This window comes from Trichechus manatus, unplaced genomic scaffold, assembly GCF_000243295.1.
Source record: "Trichechus manatus latirostris isolate Lorelei unplaced genomic scaffold, TriManLat1.0 scaffold00001, whole genome shotgun sequence".
In the NCBI taxonomy this organism is placed as follows: Eukaryota; Metazoa; Chordata; class Mammalia; order Sirenia; family Trichechidae; genus Trichechus; species Trichechus manatus.
In genome coordinates, this window is record NW_004443937.1 from 40,160,312 (window position 1) to 40,175,959 (window position 15,648).

Here is a 15,648-nt window from a genome sequence, read left to right on the forward strand (position 1 = left end):
GAGGGCTAGAAGGCAGAAGGGGACAGGAAAGCTGGTGATAGGGAACCCAAGGTTGAATAAGGATAGTGTTGATGTGTTGTGAGGTTGTTAACCACTGTCATAGGGCAACATGTGTACTAACCGTTTAACGAGAAACTATTTTGTTCTGTAAACCTTCATCTAAAGTGAGAATAGCAGTACAATTGGAAGAGCGTAGTCAATGTTGCTGAACTGTGCATGTAGAAATTCTTGAAATGGTGTATCTTTGGCTATGTATATTTTCACCAAAAAAAAAACAAAAAAGGTCGAGAAGGGAGAGGGTTGACATGTCGTGGGGCTGTTAACCAATGTCATAAAACAATATGTGTACTACTGTTTATTGAGAAACTATTTGCTCTGTAAACCTTCACCAGAAGTACAATAAAAAAAATAAATTAAAAGAAAAGGGAAAGCGTTTCACTGACGGTGGTCAAATGTGATTGTTGCCGAAGCAGATTAAAGGCCCCAGAAGTGTGCTTACTGAAGTCAGTGACCAAATGTCACTCTATATGATTTTGTTCTTTGTGGGCATTGTCTCTAAAGTGCTAGATGTGTGAAAATCGAGTTTGAAACCAGTTATAAACTTTAGTTTGCTTCCCCCTTTTGCATGGACAAACATTTTTGACATGAAAATCTGATCTTTCCTCCTGATCAATAAGGAACTATCTAAATTCAGATTTAGAGATCAAGCGTGGAAATATGGAAAGTATTCTTAATGTTAGACCAAATATCACATTATCCAGGATGTGGATATTGAGTTTATGGATTAGCCGAAATATGATTCTCCTCTTACTTGCCATCTATCAAAGGCAGAGAAAAGTTTGAAATGGAATTTAAGCTCAAATAACCTGTGTGATGCTTGTTAACATATCTGGTGACTATCTTATCTGGGAAAGGATTGTAAGAAATAGGTAGGACAAGATGTGGTGATTGTATGTAGTTTCTATATCCGTAGTTCCAAACCAAAACCAACCAAGCCTATTGCTGTTGATTCGATTTTGACTCATGGCAACCCCATGTGTTACAGAGTAGAACTTCCCCACAGGGTTTTCTTGGCTGTAATCTTTATGGAAGCAGATCACCAGGCCTTTCTTCCACGAGACCGCTGAGTGGGTTCAAACCACCAACTTTTAGGTTACCAGTCGAGTGCAAACTGTACCATCCAGGGACCTTCTGTCCCAAGTTGTACTTGGCAGGAAGGAGACGTCCTTTCCAAATAGCTAAGGACTGTAGAAACCCTGATGGCGTAATGGTTAAGAGCTACGTCTTCTAACCAAAAGGTTGGCAGTTGGAATCCACCAGGCGCTCCTTGGAAACTCTTAGGGGGCAGTTCTACTCTGTCCTATAGTGTCGCTATGAGTTGGAATCGACCTGACGGCAATGGATTTGGTATATCTCAAAAGAGTTACTCTTTCCGTATCAGGAGGTATCAATGGAAGGAAAAAAACTGCCGTTAAATAAATAAAAGTATACGTTGATATTAAACATATTATATATTATTTATATTTTATATGTTACATACACAAAATTTAGTAGAATAGACCCCTAAATGTTAAAATCTTGGTTAACTCTGGATGATAAGATCAGAAGTTATCTTTATTTTTCTCTCTATACTTTCATGAGTTTTCTGCTGTTTTGTAACATACATGGAATGATTTTATACTTGGGGTGGGGTGAGGGGATAGGGCATTCTCCCACCACCACACCCACTTCAAGAGGAAGAACAAGGAAGAAGACAAAAGAGAAGCATGATAAAGGACCTGCTGTATATTCTTTATCTGCCATTTTTCACTTCCTACCATCTCTGCTTTCTTCAACAGAGGCCACCAATGTTTCTGGTGTCTGAGTGTGAGTCCCAACTCAACCCCTAACCAGTGTGCCTCCAATCCTCTCCAAGTCTTGGTTTCCCTCTCTGCAGAATGAGGGTAAAAATAGTACTTATTTCATGAGAAGTCAAGATGAGAAGAGATAATGCATGTAAAGTATTTAGCACAGGGCCTGGCTCAAAGAGAGTGCCCAACAGTGTTAGCTGCACATTTTTCACCAGTGTTGCCAATCTTGGAGATCTTAAGACTTACAAAATACATTATAGCTTATAATATGCTTTCAAAACATTAGACAGATAAATAGATAGTGGATGGATGGATAGATAGATACACAGATACATAGTTAGCAGCCATTGAGTTGACTCTGACTCATGGTGACCTTATGTGCAAAGAATGAAACATTGCCCCATCCTGAGTCAGTCACCCTCATAATCACTGGCAGGTTTGAGTCAATTGTTGTGGCTGGAAGTCAAGCCTCATCCCCTCTCCTAGTCTGATAACCAGACACCACTTCTGAGTTGGACTGGACCAGTAGTGTGCTAGAGCCACCTCTTATAGGCTTATGAGAGCCAGTTGTTAAATTTCAGGAATTTTTCAAGTGAGTTCTTAAACACAGCAATTATAAAAAATTAAATGATATAATTAATTTGTGTAAATTATACATATAAAACTTACAATTAAATGTATTTCAGGAAGGTAGTAAATACTCAAAACTCATCACTTCCTAATTATTTTACTATTATATATGTCCTTGAGGTTAATGACATCTATTGCAGCTATATGGTAGAAATGCTATATAATGGTGTGCTACTGTGCAGCTCTTCTCAGTTCCACTTTCAGTCAAGTCATGTTGGTAGCCTGAAATCTGCCCAATCAGAAAATGCTACAAATGAAGACTTGATATTATTTTGTTGCTTTAAGAGAGTGATAGAGCATATGCATCCTAAACTTACAGTGTGCTGTGTCTGAAGCTATTATCTCGTGAATAGCACACAAAAACTGAGGACATCCTCTCCTAGTACTCAAAACTATTAGTTAACACTTAAGTGAGAACTGCACTTGTTCGTCAATTGCAAACATAGACTACCTACAGAAATAAGAGTTTGGCAAAATCAACGAAAGCATTCTGTGAGAATCAACTGGCTATACAGAATTTACAACAGAGTAGTTGTCTTAGCTATCTAGTGCTGCTATAACAGAAATACCACATGTGGATGGCTTCAACAAACAGAATTTTATTCACTCACAGTCCAGTGGGCTACAAGTACAAATTCAGGGCATCAGCACCAAGGGAAGGCTTTCTCTCTCTGTCGGCTCTGGAGGAAGGTCCTTCTCATCAATCTTACCCTGGACTAGGAGCTTCTCTGCACAGGAAAACTGGGTCCAAAGGACGCGCTCTGCTCCCGGTGCTTCTTTCTTGGTGGTTTGAGGTTCCCACTCTCTGCTTGCTTCCCTTTTATTTTATCTCTTGTAAGATAAAAGGTGGTGCAGGCCACACTCCAGGGAAACTCCCTTTACATTGGATCAGGGATGTGACTTAAGTAAGGGTGTTACAATCCCACCCAAATCCTCTTCAACATAAAATTACAATCACAAAATGGGGACAACTACACAATACTGGGGATCATGGCCTAACAAAGTTGACACATATTTTTGGGGGACACCATTCAATCCATGACAGTAGTATATACTATTTGTAAATTATGTGCTACATATCCTCTATATTAGAAAAGTTAATCATAAACACACACACATACACTTTTTTTCCCTGGAGAGCTAGTTGTTATACACTTCCCAGCGCATCACTAGACCAACCATTGTTTTAAACCAGGAAGCCTAGAAGCTCTTAGCAGAGCACCAGGCTCATCTTCAAAGCACTCAAGGCTAGGCTGTAAAAGGTTTTAGCTTCAGTTGAGTCTACCCAATTGGATTATTACATTCAAATATTGTACACTGGGTGTTCTCCTCCTGCATGCTGATAAAGTAAGCTCAGAGCTTCAAGCTGTCATTATTACAGAAAATTCATTACATAGAAACACAAGTAAGGGAAAGTCAAGATAGCTCTCTACAATTAATGAAAACACTGAGGGTACAAAGATAAGATCTGACCTCTCCGTCCCCCTAAGACAGTTGAAGAGGGAGGACTACCACATAAGCCTGTAATACAAAGGGAATGGACTGCGATATAGACGGGGGCAAAGCTCTATGTAAAGGCTCGGAAGAGTAAGGGGTTCTGACTCAAGGCCCCTGTTTATGTCACCAGCATCATCTGCCTCAAAGCCAACACGAGAAAATTCCTAGAAGATGGAGGAAGCTAAGCAGTGTGGCATTATTTTAGAACTAGACAGCCTGGATCACACTCAGGCTCCCCACTCACGAGCTGTGTGAGCTTGGGCAATTCCTTGGCCTCTCTAAGCCTCTGTTTCCTAACCTGTGAAAGGAGGTCACAACTTCTGGCTCAGGGCATTGTCGTGAGGATGCAATGAGACGACATCTGTAAAGTGCTTAGCATCAAAAGTGCTCAACAGATGTTAGCTAGCACTACCGCTGTTGCTGTTAGCCTTGAATGCTGACAAGGTTATCGCTAGGGGACGGGGCAGGGGAATAGGGTACAAGAATCAGCTAGAGGACATTCCAGCAGAGGGAAGAGAATAAATAAAACCACAGAGGCCCAAGTGCACAACATACGCTAGAGGCCAGTTAGTAGCCCAGAAGTACCAGAACATTCACCAGGCCCAGGCTGGACACAGCAGATAATGCTGGACTAGACCACAGCCCTGCCCATGCATGCCATTCCTCATTCTCTTCCAAGAGAACAAAACAAAACAAAATAGAGTTTTTAAAATGATCTTATCCTTTTTCTTCTGGCAGAACTGTAAATTGTGCCTCCGATACAGTCATGAAAAGCCTATAAGGGAAACATAAATCAGGTGATATTACATATATTCATCAGTACCTTAATTGTTGTTTAAATACTATCAACACCTAAAATTGATCTGCACCAAGATTTAGCACTCTGACAAAAATCCACCTGGAAAACGGTAGGTGACAATTAAGAAGAACGACCCCGGATTTGCGGCAATGCAAGGCACAGAAATAAGATTTAAACTCCTCCCCGAGGGAATAACTGCGTGATGTTTATTCTGTAGACGAACAATGCGATTATAACAATGGGAGAGATTGATGAGATTTCTTTACTGCAGGAGTCTGACTTTGCCAGCTATCTCAGGTAATAGAAGGATGCAGAACTAAATAGTCCAGCTCCACTCTAAGATCTTTTGTGAGGGATAACTATCGCACATCTTCCTTAACCTCGAAAAATGGATTGCAAGTCAAGCAGGACCATCAGACGGCTTCAGACTGGCAGAGAAGCAACCAAAATGGAACCAAAACAAACAAATTTTTTTTTTTTTAAATTAGCAACAACTGAATTCAACCAAACTAGAGAGTAAAGGTACACAGAGAATCATATTCTTATCACAGATAAGAGAACACATTGTTCTCTTTCTTTAGTCTTCTGGGTCCATAGGCTGTTATTTGGGTTTAACAGGCAGGTAACTTTTAGTCATCTTTCTTGTCTAGGAAACAAAGCATCATGTGGCCTGACTCAGTAAGTGTACAAGCTAAAAGAAAGGCAGTATTAGTCTTTTAGAACCAGGCTTCTTAGAGTGTGAGGAGGTCTCACCTAGATACTTGTTAGAAACACAGAATCTTGGGCTCCACCATGGACCTCGTGAATCAGAATTTGCATCTTTAACAAGATCCCCAGCTGATTCCTTTGCCTGTAAACTTCAAGAAGCACTGCTCTAGAAAGATACACACTCATTCACTCAACAACTAAACTTCCTAGATCTGCATTATTCAACACAGTAGCCACTAGCCTCATGTGGTTATTTACATTTTAACTAATTGCAATTTTAAAATAAAATAAAATTCAGGTCCTCATTTGCACTAAGCGCATGTTAAATGCTCAGTTACCACATCTGGCTCCTGTCGTCACAGAAAGGTCTTTGACAGCACTGGTCTAGATGCTGGGGACACATCGCTAACAATGGAGATAGAGCTTCTTGTTCTCATGAAGCTTAGAGCCTAGTGGCAGGAGGCAGACAATAAATGATATGTTGGATGGTCAAATGCTAAGGGCCAAAAGAAAAAGCAACAGCCTTAGAGGGAGCAGGAAGATGGAGGGACAGCTGGAAGCTTAAATAGGGGGGTTCTAATGGGCTTTTCTCAATGTGAAAGAACTGAAGAAAAAATTCAAGCCTCAAGTTGCAATAGTGAAGGATTCTATGGGGAAAATATTAATGCAGGAAGTATCAAAAGAAGATGGAAGAGTCATTATACCAAAAAGAATTGGTTGACGTTCATCCATTTCAAGAGGTAGCATATGATCAGGAACCGATGATACTGAAGGAAGAAGTCCAAGCTGCACTGAAGGCACTGGCGAAAAACAAGGCTCCAAAAAGTTGCGGAATATCAATTGAGATATTTCAACAAACAGAAGCAGCGCTGGAAGTGCTCACTCATCTACGCCAAGAAATTTGGAAGACAGCTGTAAAGGACTTGGACTTTTACTTAGAGTGAAATGGGGAGCCTCTCAAGGTTCTGAAAAGTGCCACATTCCAATACCATCTCTAAGTAACTTCAGTTTAGCAGAAAAGGACTATAAGCAAAAGTTATTATTTTGTTTTGTTTTGATTCAAGGTCATATTTGGGTGCAGAAAGACGTTATCAGCACTGGTAAAATGATCTTGCTCATAAGTTTTGGTAACTACCAGAAGTTTGTTAATGATACACAAACAGAAGTCATTAAAATTTATCACTGTTAAAGTCAGACTCCTTTTCAGACTCCATTAATATGCAGAGTCACAAAGTCTTACAGGTTGCCACCCGGAAACTGAAGCCATTCTTGTTATAAACATTTTTAGCAACTCTTGAGGAATGCAAATCAGAGTTGCCCAATTGCCCCGAAGGTGGAATCCACCTAAGCGTGTCATCCTCAAAACTTGTTGATTACCTTGTTATAAATATACGTACATTTCTTGAAGACATGGAAATCTGTTAAATAGTTTCACATTTTTCTTTCTTGGTAACCTCATGTAAATTGATTTTACCTACTCAATTTATCACCCCGATTAAATGCCAAAGCTTTGGAAATCAGGCTATGGGGTTTGGTTTAGGTTTGATTTTCCACAATTCCCAGAAACAGTGATACACTTTACCCATAAATGAGATGCTGTTATTTTGCAGGTAATCCAACTACTGTTCCAAGAATTCAAGGTCACTGTACCCCGTCCACAAAATGCCACCACCAGCCTCAAGGCCCATGTTCACTACAACAGCCACATGAAAGTTATATTGAACAGGCAGTCCTGATATGACTGAGAGCCGTCGCCTGCAATGTAGTCCCTGGGGACTGCCACCAACTGTCATCCAGCCAGAGTTCTGGCAGGAAAACAGAGTAAGGTCACCTTCAGTAAACTGGATCAAATGAACACTAAATCAAGGCATGCTGAGCCATTGGGAACTAACTGCTCAGATGCTCATGGCGGCTGAGTGAATCACGGAGCCCACTTTTCTGTATCTGGGTATCACACTTTTGAGATACAAAACATAAGAGGAGATTTTAGCACCCAATTATTACCACTGTGAGTGATAGGAATCCAGAACTGGAGCTGCTTTTGTATTACTTTATTCATTCAACGAATATACATTGTCTATATTACTTCATATAGGCAAGGACTATGCTAAATGCTGAAGGCAGGTTACAGTTTCATAGGGAACAGAAGTGTCACCCGTTGAATTTTAATCCCCTTGTGGCACAATGGTTAAGCGCTCGGATGCTAACCAAAAGCTTGGCAGTTTGAACCTACTCAGTGGCTCTGAGGGAGAAAAGACCTGGCCACCTGCTCCTGTAAAGATGACAGCATAGAAAACCTCCTGGGACAGCTTTACTCTGTGCCATGGGATCACTATGAGTTGGAATCGACTTGACAGCACCGAACAACAGCATGGCGCTTGTAAGCATCTAGTTGCTGGTCTTTGACAAGGGACGGTTTAGAATAGGGGTCAGGAAATGTCAGCCTGCAGGCCAAATATGGCTTGCTACCTATTTTTGTAAATAAAGTTTTATTGGAACACTGCCATGCCCATTAGTCTACATATTGTCTATGGTTGTTTTTTCTACAAAAGCAGAGTTGAGTGAATAGTTGCTACAGAGACTGCATGGCTTACAGGCAGAAAATATTTACTCTCTGGACCTTTGAAGAAAAAGTCAGCCTATCCCTGGTCTAGGACCTGGTGGCACAGTGGTTAAGAGTTTGACTGCTAACCAAAAGGCCAGCAGTTCACATCCACCAGGCACTCCTTGGAAACTCTATGGGGCAGTTCTACTCTGTCTTATAGGGTCGCTATGAGTCGGAATCTACTTGACGGCAACAGGTTTTGGATCTCTGGTCTAAGGGGGCTATGGTGGTTCAGTGGTAGAATTTTTGCTTTTCATCCGGGAGACTCGGGTTTGCTTACAGCCAATGCACCTCATGCGCTGCCACCCCGTCTGTCAGTGGAGGCTTTTGTGTTGCTATGATGCTGAATAGGTTTCACTGGAGCTTCCAGACTAAGACAAACTAGAAAGAAAGGCCTGGTAACCTACTTCTGAAAATCAGCCATTGAAAACCCTATGGTGATCCTAACAGTTCAGTCCGCAATTGATCATGGGGATGTGACAGGACCAGGCAGCTTTTTGTTCCATTGAACATGGGGTCACCATGAATCGAAGGTCACCTGGACAGCAGCTAACCATAAGAACAACATCCTGATCTAGAACTACTCTCCAGTACACTAGCCACTAGCCACATGTGGCGATTTGAGCACTTGAAATATGACTAGTCCATACAGACTAGCACAAAAATATTATAGTAAAATTAACACTATATTTTTGTAAGCTACCCAAAATTCATTCTATATGTCACGCTCCTGCTCAAATTAGGATCATTTTCTGTTGCTTACAACCACAGACCCCCTAATGAATATACCTTAGTATGTCAGTGACGAAGCCAGAGCTCCAATCCAGGTCTGTCACTAATTAACTTAATCAAGGTTTTAAAATTTCATAAGTGACATAAAACAATTAACATGCTTCAATCTCCTTTCTCAGTAATGTCCAGGAAGAGGTCATTGTTACATAGTGGTGGTTTGGTATTTTCCCAGTAAAAATTAAATTTGCAAGGTAGTTTCTTCTTTTGCTCCAACCAGTCCCGCCATCTTACTCCACTGACTTCTCAATAATAGATAAAATTCCTCCAAGGTCTTCAGTATAAACCTTTTTTTAAAAATTGTAATATGGATACATACATATATATATACACACACATATATACATACTAAAACATTTGCCAATTTAACAATTTTTATATGCATAATTCAACGGCATTGATAACATTCATCGTGTAGAACCATTACCATTTAGTGTGAACTTTTTGGTCTTACTGATATGAAAAGGCAAATCAAATAAATGGTCAGCAACAATGCTCAAAATTTAAAGTCGCATCTAATTTTCCCAGCCAAATGTTTGGATTGTGGTCTAGAGACTGCTCAAGGGTACTTCAAAAGTTCCTCTTGCGACTCAAAGGGCTAGGCAATAATATGCCTGAAGAAAGCTTAGCTTTCTGCCTTGACTAGAACGGTCTGTGTGATAGCCTTAAAAAAAAAAATAGTAATAATGGTTTCTGTCTGTTGGGTTATAAAAACAAGTTTTAAATTATTAAAAATAATAAAAAGACAAAAAACAAAAAAAAAAAGAAAGAGAGCGAGAAAGACATGTCATCCAGAAGCTACAAAAGCATAGTGTTGGGCAAGTCTGAGAAGTTTATTAGGTCAATGCAAGCTCTGATATACTCAGATTATTGACTTAAACCTGTACACACAATAAATCACGCTGCTCACGGAAGGGACACCAGCTGAAAGTGAGAACACAGATCAATTATCTGAGAGTCCCGGGCTTTCTCACTGGCTTGCTATCATAAGATCACTTTCTTGGTATCACCTCAAAAATCAGTATAGATAGATGATAGATAGATACATAGACAGGCAGACAGACAGACAGTCTATACAATGTCTTAACCATCCAGAAAGTGCTATGAGACCTCAGCTCAGGCCCTGATGTCAGAGGACTTCTGTTCTAGTCCAAGATCCCCCCAGGGAATGTTGCTTGGCCTCACTATGCCTCAGATTCTTCATCTGTAAAGCAGAGAACATAGTAGTGTTTCCCAAAGCCTGCCACAAATACAAGATGAAATTAACTGGTACATGAGTGGTTTTCTTTTCTCTGTTCCTTTATTTATTTTACTTACAGTTTTATTATAGCAAAAACGATACAAATGAAGAGACGCATAGGGTGAGGTCTGGGAGGGTCTCCAATGAGACACTTCCATGTCCCAAAGGACGTCCTACCCTCCCAAGCATTGATATCTTTCACCACCTAAGAAGTTCCAGTAGTTTTATTTTAATAATTAGCGTTTACTTCCAGACATATTAAAGTGTACACAACTAGCACATCAATGTAGCAATATCAATAACATTACTGCTTAGGAAAAATCTTAAGGAAAAGAAAAATTGAGCTCCAAAGAGTCATAATTGACGAGGGAAAGTTCTTTAGAGAAAAAGTCTAGTTAGTAAACTAAAACAAATAACAGAATCAAAAATCATGATTTTTTATAATCACTTAATGAAATAATCGATTTAAGTAACAATCATCAGTACAGAGATCATTACATTAAATATTACTGGGGAACTTTATAATGGAATGATCAGGCTGCCACCTGTCAACCCCACTGATGAATCTTAGCATCACTAAAAGTGGTTCAGACAGGGGATGCCTCCTGATGAACGCAGTATGAAGCAGAGCTCATCTATGAAGCATTCTTGCTGAGAACACATGACATCGAATCTAGAGCTAACTTCCATTACAGGAAATAGGAGGCATGGAGGCACACGTGAAATACCACCACAGGACGCCAGAATTTGGGACCTTCTGCAGGACAACTGACCCAGTTACTGTAACAAGTCCACAGCATGAACAGAGACAGGATTTCTCTAGATTAAGAGATTTAAGGAACGTGGGTAATGTACTGTACAGACCTTGTTTGAATTGGAAAAAAACAGAAAAACAATAAAAGGACGTTTTCAAATCAATTGAGGAAGTTTCATGATGAAGCAGGATTAGATAATACCAAATAATCACTATTTTATTGGACATGATAATAGCATCACGGTTAAGTACAAAAATGTCCATATTTTTTAGAGCTGCTTACTCAGTTATATCATAGTAAAGTAAGGCAATATCTGGGATATACTTTAAAATACTTCACAAGGAAAAAAAGCATGAGACACAGAGTGGGGAAAAAGGGGGAAAGAAAAAGGGAACAGATGAAGCAAAGGTAGCAAACGTCCTGATAATCACTGAATTAGGTGCAGGAAAAAGCTACATAATTTGCAGAGCCCAGGGCAAAATATAAATCTGAGGCCTCATTCATAAATTACAGTAAAACCTGGGAAACCAGAACCTGTGTAAGGCAGAAACCTGTCAGAGGAGGAAAACGCGAATATCTCCCATAGAAGCAAACGTTAGAAAAGTGGTAAACACACAGTGAAATCTTACTGGGAGAGCTACCTATATACAGAAACCAATCAAACCTTCAACTTAATTCTTACCAATTTTTCTTATTCTATTTTGCTCCCTTGGAGCCTACACTCTCTCAAATTTGTTGGAGGAATTTTCGACTGTGCGTCACTACAGCGCTTAGAAGAAAAGATCATTATCAAGCTGAAGACTCTTCTGAAGGCCAGGGACACAAGAGTGCAAGGCGTCCCTGTGGGGTGGAATCTTGGCGAATAACGCTTTGGTTCTTCTTGGATGGGAAAAGCCATTTGCAAGCCTCAAAGGGGTATATTGGAGCTCGACTTTTCCCTCTAAATGTCCAATTTAAGCCCTTTGTTTAATGACCATCCCCACAAAACGCATTGCTGTCAAGTCCGACTCATAATGACCCCCCATAGGACAAAGCAGAAGTGTCCCAAAGGGTTTCCAAGGCCGTAATCTTTATGAAAGCAGACTGTCACATCTTTCTCCTGCAGAGAGGCTGGTAGGTTTGAACCGTCAACCCTTCAGATAGCAGCCAGCGCTTAACCACTGCGCCACCAGAGCTCCTTTACGATAGTACTTCATATTTATTATAAAGAATCAATGCGAGAAGTTCTCAAAAATGTGATGTTATAGGAAAGGCAGTTTTCTGCTTTGGATTAGAACCTTCTCAAAAGAAGTAAAATGTAAAACACTACTCTGTATGACCTAAAACATATATTGAATCACAGTAAAAACATTCATCACCTCACAAAGCTCAGAGACATGATGACTTTGCCAGTGTTCACCATAGCTTGTTACCTAAATCAGGTTTCACAGACTCAGACAATTTCTTAGTCTTTTTTCAAAAATAAACTTTGAGCTGGAAGTACTCTTGAGGATCAGCAGGGTCAGTGCAAACCTTATTTTGCAGAAAGAGCAATTTAGGAAAAATGCAAAAGTTTACGAACCACCAATTTTTGTCCGTTCAAAATGATAATCGTTGTTATCAAGTCTCATAGGGAAAGGTATATTCTTACGAGTTAGACTATCTACTTTGTTAAATAGCACATCAATGAGAAAATTGTCACTGCTTTTTGGAGCCTTAGTGGCACAGTGGTTAAGAGCTTGGTTGCTAACCAAAAGGTCAGCAGTTCAAATCCACCAGCCGCTCCCTGGAAACCCTGGGGGGCAGTTCTACTCTGTCCTATCGGGTCGCTATGAGTAAGAATCAACTCGATGGTAACGGGTTTGGTTTTTTTTTTATAATGTTACTATCTTGGTACGTTTCAAATGAAGCATCACAGAGGCAGTTTTTCAATAGTTAATCTTTAACTAGATTAAGGGGTTTAAAGAGAAGCTCAGTAGACTCCATGTGGCCCAAGGGCCACGAGTAGTGGAGATGTGTGTGGTATCAGTTACTGCTCTTAAATATTCATTCATGAAGTATGGGTGTATACTATCAGAAAGACTGTTTCATAGGCATCCCATTCCTGTTCAACCATCTTCTGGCAAAATCCGATGTAACAACACGGGAGGAGCTACTTATACTTTATTCCTCCTGGAGGAAGAGTCTTTACCTCCCCAGAGAACCCACAATCAGCTGCAGCCTGGTTCGAGTGCTGCTTGGCAACCCAGTGGGGAGGGAGCATGTAGATAATCTGTGATAGAATGTAGAGATATGGTTTCTTCTCCTTGCCAGCCTTTCCCTGCCTCCGCTCCCTCCCCCCAGGGCTTCACTTATCTGCCCCAGCATGTGTCCTGGTCATTGGATGCCAAAAATCAGCTTAAAATTTACTAAAATAAGCCTCAATACCCTCATGTAAAGATTGAAGGAACATTCAGAATCTTCATCTCCCAAAAGATGAGGATGAAGCCTGTGAAGTCAGCATTCTTTCTATGTCTCTTGACTTATCACCAACAAGCAACACTACTGGACCCTCTTCTACCTATGTGTGACCAAGGATGTTAATCAGCCCTGTTGATTCTTGGTACAACTCCTAGTTTTTCAGATATCTGACAAACTCACAATTGCTGATATCCATTCTTCCTCCTCACAACGATACAAACACCTCTCTATAACATATAGACAGATATGATCCCATAATAAAAAAAAAAAAATTAAAAAAAACACTCAATCCAAGGGTCATTGATCATTTACCTCCTCAATACCTTTGTTTGGAAAACATTAGTTCTTTTGAGCCAGTAAAATGTATTTAATGAGCTAGAACAATACCTTAAAGATATAACAAAGGCAATTATGATGATGATGATGACAAAAATGAGAATTTTAGAAATATTTGTATAGTGCAATGTCGGAGAAACTGAAAGCTCTTCACCAAAAGACCATATACTCATCTCCCCAGACACTGATTGTTATTCGTGGGCCAACACTGCTCAGATCCACCATGTGACTGCGGCCACGTGAGCGAGCTCTAACCAATGGAACTTGTGCTAATTCTGAGTTAGAATTTTTAAGAAACGGGTATACTTTCTTGCCCTTTCTTCTCCTTCCACTATCTGGATGCAAACAGCACCACAGACCTAGAGGAAAACAGAAATCCAAGATGGCAGAAGCACAGATTCCTGAATCATCCCTGGAGGAAAACTCCTTCATCAGGAACATCAATACCAGATTGTCATGAGAGTGAAAAATAAACTTCCATTTTGATTAAGCTGTACTACATTTTTGGAGTCTGTGTGTTTAAGCAGCAGCTGTCACCCTAATTAATTAATGCAGTAAGTTAAGTGGTTAAAAGCACATGCTCTACCTGGGACATCTTGTTGCGGCAGAAGGATGCAAATTAACAAAAGCTGATGGGATTGTGTCAATACTGAAATATTTAAAGATAAAACCATATAAGAAATGGAAGGGGTATAAACCATCTAAGAAACGGAAGGGGTATAAACCATCTAAGAAATACGGGAGGGGTATAAACCTAGAAGAAGGGAAGGCGGAAATGTAAGCAGAAACCTGTACGCCAATTTTCATTGCAGCACTTTTCACAATAGCCAAAAGGTGAAAACAATCAACGTGTCCATCAGCAGATGAACGGATAACAAAATGTGCTACACACACACAATGGAATATTACTCAGCCATCAAGAGAAATGAAGTCCTGATACATGCTACAATATGGATGAATCTTGAAAACATCATGCTGAGGAAAATACATCCGTTACAAAAGGACAAATACTACATGATCTTAATTCCATGATATAAGCAAATACACAGAAGTCAAAGAGAAGGGTGGTTACCAGGAGTGTGAAGGAGGAAGAAAGAGGGAAGAGAGCATTGAGTTTATGTTAACGGTAGCAGAAAGAGTTGGAAAAGGATCCCCAGAATGGCTGCACAACTGGAAGAACGTAATCAATGTCAGTGAATTCTACACACAGAAATTGTTGAGTTGGCATATGTTTTGTTATGTGTATTTTCACCACAATTTTTTAAAAAAAGATCTACCACAAGAAAAAAAAGAAATATGGGAGGGGGAAGATGAGTTGGGGTAGGAAAGAAACAAAATTAGCCATGTGTTGAGTACTTTTGAAGCAGGGTATAGGTAAACGGGGATTCATTACACTCGTCTGTCTAGTTTTGTATGTGTTTGACCTTATCCACAATAAAAAAGTTAAACAAAACAATAAGGACATTGAAAACAACAGAAAGGATACGCCTGAAGTAGTCCCCACTGGCCTAGGGTGGGAAACTTTAAAAGACAATGACTGAAATGAATCGAAGCATATCAAGTATATTTGAACAACGCAAAAGTTCATAATGATAATTAAAAGAAGAAAACTTACTGACTTTCCATTAGAGGTAACTAGAGTTCATTGATTATTCTAAAAATTGAAATACTGTAAAGAAATATTTTCCTGGCTATATGAACTGTATTTCTGGGTAAGCAAATGGTTAATGAGAAAAAGTTCTTTCTAGAAGAATTCCATGAAATAAATCCAGGCGGAATGATAAAATTTAACAGTTGCCATTTTGCAACCCCTAATGAAATAAGGCCTATATCCATATATAAGCAGCTATAATCAGTGAACACTAAAACTACTGAGTGAAAGCATGATGGGGAACTTGTTAATAGAGGAACAGGCTGACAAGCCCTGAACCCACTGATCAATCTTAGCTTCACTAAAAGAAGGCCAATCCATCATTATGTACCTCATGCTGTGATGCAAT